The sequence below is a fragment of the Lepisosteus oculatus genome, chromosome 3 (genome assembly GCF_040954835.1).
Source record: "Lepisosteus oculatus isolate fLepOcu1 chromosome 3, fLepOcu1.hap2, whole genome shotgun sequence".
Taxonomy (NCBI): Eukaryota; Metazoa; Chordata; class Actinopteri; order Semionotiformes; family Lepisosteidae; genus Lepisosteus; species Lepisosteus oculatus.
The window spans coordinates 66,068,788-66,075,253 of record NC_090698.1 but is presented as its reverse complement, the minus strand read 5'-3'; the positions used below and the strand labels follow the sequence as shown (position 1 = coordinate 66,075,253).

Sequence of the window (6,466 nt, the reverse complement as noted above, 5' to 3'; positions counted from 1 at the left end):
CTGTGAACATACTGAGTTTGAACAATAGTTGGCTTAATTTTGAATTATTTTGTTTTGCCTAAGTACATACATTTTAATTGAAAATATTCTTAAAATGATGCAGTAATACAAAAAGTGAGCATGACCCATTTTAGTTACCTATTATCAGTCTTTTCATTTTATTATCTTCTTCTACTTTCAGTGTTTCTGTTTCTGGTCATCTTAAGAAGTCAAAGGACGGATTTTGGTTACTGAGCAAAATTGCTTACATTGTAAAACTAAACCAACTGGGACCAACCCATGCTAAGTACTATGGCTCTTGGAAACTGAGCAAAGCATTTCATAGCTGAGATTCAGAAATTTCACAAATCTCTTTTTAAATGTGAGAAAAACACTGTATATTAAGGCATCTTTGGTAAGTTCTGTGACTTTTTGCAATTTGCAAGTAAGCCTGTTTAAGTCTTTTATTGCTAGTCTTTCCCCCTCCAATTTACCATATAGTTAATTCATACTTTATTACTACATAACTGTATAATAACTCATGTCATTCAGTTGAAAAATGCATATCTACTAAGTAAACTTAATCTTGGTATTGACAATGAATTTGAATATACTGTATCTAGCACTTTCCTTTTTTACAGCGGTTACATAATGCATCTCCTCAAATTTAAAAATTAATTCTAGTAACAAAAGCATTATAAAAAATATAATATGATATTTTTTGAATATTTTAGTATTAATCTTTTATATTTACTGCTACAGTATGTGATCTTTAAAATGTTACATTGCGAAAAAAGTAACAATAAAATAAAAATACACTTTTCAAACATAAATGTAATCGCATAGTACATTTCTTTGTAGCGGTTTATGGTATACTATATTTTATTGTATGCTTTATAGGTCATAGAAACTCTTCAGACTCAACACACATCATCATAGTTGCACTTGATCCAAACGCCATTTGTTTAAGGCTAGTTGAATCTTTTTTATCTAAGACTGTTGCCATGTTATACATGTCAAGCTCTGGTTCAACCTTTCTCTTCTTCAATTTATTAATCATCTGCATAGAAAAGAAAAAAAGCAGACAGTCAGATACACATGAATTTTGTGTTTTGTATGAGCTACTATGAATGATTGTGATATGAATATTAATGAGCCCAGACAGTTTCCCAACATTAGAAAGCATTACCTACTGAAGAGACATTCATTCTTATGCTGGGAAACAGATTGTATACAGTATCTGCAAATGTGTGGCTCAACTGTTGGTACATGTGTAGAAAAGTTTTAAAATGTTATTTTTCCAAAAATGAAATGTGTATTGGAATGAAATGTTAAACAAAAAACATTTAATTGTAATTATTCAAATGAATTAGATTGAGGAAGAAACAGTAGTCAAGGGCCATTCATTTGCTCAAGCTGACTTCTAAAATTAACTATATTGTTTGTGAAAAATACTTGAGATTGAGAACTGTGGAAATCTTAACATCTACCAAGGATTTTACAAGGAACACAACGAAAACCTTCATTTTGGCAAAAAACAGAGAAGGCTGCAATACAAACTTATTGATGTAAAACTTTTAACAGGTCAAGCCCTTATGGTGCTAGAGGGCATACTTCTAGATTTAAATGTTTAGTCTAGCTCATTTGATTATGGCCATAGCACAGATAGTTAAACTACTGTTCACACTCCAGGATGTTCTATTACAGCTGGGTGCTATATTTCAGTAAAAACTATGGCAATCTCCATTATTATGACCAAATAAAAAACAATATTTGGATTTCAAAATAGTACTTACAGTTTTCCAAATGGGTAAATGCAATAATCCATACAAAAGCACAAAGCAATAGATGGCACATTCAAGATACATAGTACATTCAAAAAGTTCAATGTAGTCCACAGATAAATGCTGAAGCTGCTGAAAACAGAAATTGTGTTTTCTATAAACAATTTAATTTACATTGTTATTGTTATTGTAAGTAGTTTAACATAGAAAGAGAGATATACTGTACTATACAGGTTAATCAGATTAAATAGCAAAAAATGTAACAAACACAAAAAGGTTTTTTAAGAAGCTGGAATTATGTGTTCTCACTCACTATAATAAATTAACACAAGATCAGTGACAACTAAGTAATTACTGGAATCTGAGTTATTCATTTTATTTAAAAAAATATATCCCTCTACGTCTTTTAAAGAGGTAAAAAGTCAAGATAATTAATTTCAAAATAACCAGGCACAGTATTACTATGCACCTCTAGAATATAGAATTATCTGTCAACCTATGCTTTAAAAAAGATTAATCTAATTTATAGTGCATGAATTAGCCATGAAGGGTGATGTATGGTAGGCTTCCATCCTGATGATTAAGGGAGCACCACTTTCAAGACAAAGTCACATTTTAAAAACAAAATGATGTATTTCGATGTATTCACAATCCTGTTTACTGAGAATAAGCAGGGTGAAATTCACCAAAAGCTGAAGAATGTGAGAAAAGGCTAATGCAAACCAATGTACAGTACTAACCAGAAATAAGAATACAATAAGGTCTGTAGGACATGGGTAAGACCAAAGGGAAAAATTAGTTTTCATATAGAGCATGTACAGTATACTAATGACTGAATATCTATTTATAGCTTAGCACCTTACAAACCTAACTACAGATTAATAAGCTTATCTAATTGCATATCTTACAATAATTAAGAAAATGATACCAAAACATTAGATGTGCAAAAACATAAAAGAACATTTTTCAAATAGTTATACAGTAGTTGCTAAATATAATCACTTTAAAGTTTAAAAAACACAGCTGAAGACTTCTCAAAGACAATAGAATGGTTTCTATCTTACTTAAACATGCCCATTTCATCACTGCTCAGAAACATTTATATTATAAACCTATGTGGTTAAAGACGCATGTTCCCTTGGGTTTCCTCTGGTTGCTCCAGTTTCTTACCACAATCCAAAAATATACTGGTAGGTTAATTGGCTTCTGGGAAAATTGGCCCTAGGTGCATGTGTATCTGTGTTTGTGTCTGTATGTTCACTTTGATGGACTGGAAGCCCAACCAGGGTGTACTCTGCCTTGTGCTCATTACTTACTGGGATAGGCTCCAGCTCCTCCACAACCCTGAATTGGGAGAAACTGTTAGAAAAATGTATGAATGGATGTTGTTAAAGAACAGATATGGGATGTTCCATGTGTTCTGCCTCTAAACCAGTTAGTTGAAACAAATAAGTAGATCATGTTGATTTTGTGCTCCATGTTCATACAATCTACTTCATCCGTACAAAATGAAGCTGTACAAAAGTAAGATACTTACACCACCTCTTCCAATTATTTGTCCGGTTTTGTTTTTGTCTGGACCAATAATTGAGCCTTTTGGCACAGAATGTGGATTCAAAAATTCAGAATGAGCATAATGCCTTCTTTGTTTGGAGTAAGTCTTTGCTGAAATATCTAAATTAAAAAAATATATAAAAAAAACATGCAACAAATTCAGACCTGTGTTATTGGATATCCTGATGGTGGATGTAGAATTACCTCCTCATTCCATATGTCCGTAAGTGTGATAGGTTACTGTAGTTATTTGGCATTCCCAATACAAATCATCTATTCAATTAATCTCGCACATTGCATTAGAAATATTTAATTAATAACAAAAATAACAGAACAAGTTTGTTTGCTTCCAGTTTCTTTAATTATAATCTTCTAGTCTTTTCCTGTTGTTATATAAGGGATCATCATACACTTAAGTTTATAAAATAACACTAACAAAATAATTACTTGTACACTATACAAGCTAGAAATTACTTCACCAATTCAAATTAGGTGGAAATGTAGGAAGGGCAGATTGTGCAATTTAGCCAAGGCACCAAGCTATTCCTGTAATGGACTGGCATCCCATCCAGGGAGTATCCTGCTGTCACACCCCACACTCTCCCTCGCAAACAAGGTCACATTCCCGGAACCTCTGCTTCCCCAATCTCATCCCTGATTGAACCCAGCACATTCCCACATGCATCAGTGGGGAAGCAGTCTGGGCGGATGTGGAAAGCCATCTGACATTGAGTCAGAAAGCCCTGACAACTGGAGGAGTCATCATCAAATTTTTCCCGGGAGGAGAGGGGGTAAAAGATTAGTTGTGTTTGAAGCGGGGGTGCAGGGGCAGGAGCTGCAGGTGGGGGAGACGGTGGAAGTGCAAAGTGGTCAGCTAGTTGCTGGACTGCCATAGTTAGCAGGTCCAGGTTCCAGGAGTGTTCAAGGAGAATAGGAAGTTGACTCTGGTCCGCTGGATCCATTTTAATAAGGCTCACTATTCTGTCACGGAACTGATACGTGGAATAGAAGGATCCTTGTGCATGACCGGAATCCCACAGGACACAGTAGCAAAGGGACAAACCAAAAGACAAAATCCAAAGGCTGGGTCGATAAGGGAGGCAGAGGGTCCGGTAACGAGAGAAATCCAAAACAATTCAAAGGCAAAATCCAGAAGGCGAGGTCAAGAGGAGGAAGCAGAAGATTTGTAACAGGAGATCAGTCAAAAGGTTTGGGAACACACACTGGAGAATACTAAGAAAGGCTTCTCAATAGCAAGCATGGGAAGGTGTGCGAAGGGGGTTTAAATACTGAAAGGAAAGGGGTGTGATTGGATGATTGGTTTGGGAGTGAGAATTTGAGGAATCTGATGCATGTGAGAATGTGCTGGGTTCAATCAGGGATGAGATTGGGAAGCAGAGGTTCCGGGAATGTAACGTCGTTTGCGAGGGAGAGTGTGGGGCGTGACACCTGCCTTGTGCCCAGTACTTCCCAGGATAGCTTCCAGGCCACCATGACCCCGAGTTAAATAAGTGGTTAGTGAAAGTGATGATGTTACCAAGCTACTCTTCACGCCCTTCTATTGTAAAGGGCCATTGGCCTTTAAGAAAGAAGAAGCAAGAAACAGGCTGATATATCATTATCGTGGAAGCAAATATAAAACTGTTGAAATAAGAAAACAACTTACTTTTTTAACCACTGAAGGGTCATACGCAGAACAGTTTAGTACAGTATTTTTAATTACAGCATTGGTAAAATAATTGACATATACTTACCCTTTTGGAATTTTGGAAATAAGATGGGTACTTTCTCTAGGGAACAGGACATAAAAAAAACGTTTTTTGGTTTACACCAAGTGGCACTTTTTTCATCTTCCACAATACTGAGAAAAATATGAAGGTCCTAACTAAAATACCAAACTTTTGAGCAACATTGACATAAAACATTAAATAATAAATTCCCCTTTCATCTTTTAAACCGGTTCAAAATGATCAGTGATGATAGGCTTGCCTGTCTCCGCACAAACGAGTAAAACTGGGGTCTCAAAAGGTTGGGCACGAATAAAAAGGGGGTGCAAAAAACCGCAAGGTTCTACTGTACATGAGGCAAAATTTAGATTTAATTGTTTAAATTGCAAGAGGCCTTTTAGTGGGTCCCATTTTAGCGAAGAAAACCTAACTACTCATTAAATAGCGAGATGAGGAGTGTTGGCAATTTACCTGAAATGAGGGCATCGGCAGACTGTAAAACAAAGGTCATCAGAAACAAACTCACGAGATTCTTCTCAGAAAGGCACATTTTAAACATTTGCGTGTTTGTCTGTTTTTAACAAAACCCCTCCGTACAGTTATACTGTACTTCTCCCTCCTTCGCCAAATGTGTCAGTTGAAAAATTGAAAATCGTTCTCGCGCGAGAACGATCCCTTGTCCGGAGAGTGAAACGATACAAGTGTCAATAAAATCAATTTGTATGGCATCTTACTGGTATTTTACCTAGCTCTGCTCAGAAACTTTGTTTCGGTTTGTACAGTAGTTTGCTTTTTGGAACTGAAAGACTGCAGACGAGGTGCGCAGTATCAATTCCTAGCCAATGGCAACGTGAAAAACGCATATTTTGAATTCTCCGTATATGCTTCTACCTAACATTTTTTGGGGGGTTATTCAAATGTGTAAAATTTGTGTAAAGAATTGTTTAAATGATAAAAGGTAAGGAGAACGTACGACAATTATTATCTGGCGGACGCTTTTATTCAAATCAACCTGTTTTATACTGCCGGAGCCGCGTCAGTGAAGCCGCTTCTCCACTTTGAACACGTCCTCCACTCACAAATAAGAATCACCCTGAGATTTTTAATGACCACCGAGAGTCAGGACCTCAGTTTTATGTCTCAACTGAAGGACGGCGCCTTTCTTACAGTATAGTGTACCCATCACTATACTGGGGCATCAGGACCCACACAGACTGCAGGATGAACGCTCCCTACTGGCCCCACTAACACCTCTTCCAGCAGCAACCTTAGCTCTCCCAGGAGGTCTCCCATCCAGGTACTGGCCAGGCTCCCACCTGCTGAGCTTCAGTGGGTTGCAGGGATATATAGGTGCCAACAAAACCTTACGGGTTTAAAGTATTTTAAACATGTTTTTACGACAATGTTTTTTTCCTGCATGCT

At 36.5% G+C, this 6,466-nt stretch overlaps 1 long non-coding RNA gene across 2 annotated transcripts; it reads right to left on the bottom strand.

Annotated features, from left to right (window-relative positions):
• Positions 1-798: 798 nt before the first annotated feature.
• Positions 799-5,841, bottom strand: LOC138237868 (uncharacterized). Of its 2 annotated transcripts, none has more exons than XR_011189190.1 (5): positions 5,516-5,841; positions 5,072-5,107; positions 3,301-3,437; positions 1,776-1,895; positions 799-1,039 (listed from the first exon to the last, which is right to left on the bottom strand). It is a non-coding gene; the product is annotated as an uncharacterized lncRNA (long non-coding RNA). The 2 variants fall into 2 exon arrangements; XR_011189191.1 differs by having other exon boundaries at positions 1,776-1,892; positions 5,516-5,840.
• Positions 5,842-6,466: the final 625 nt, after the last annotated feature.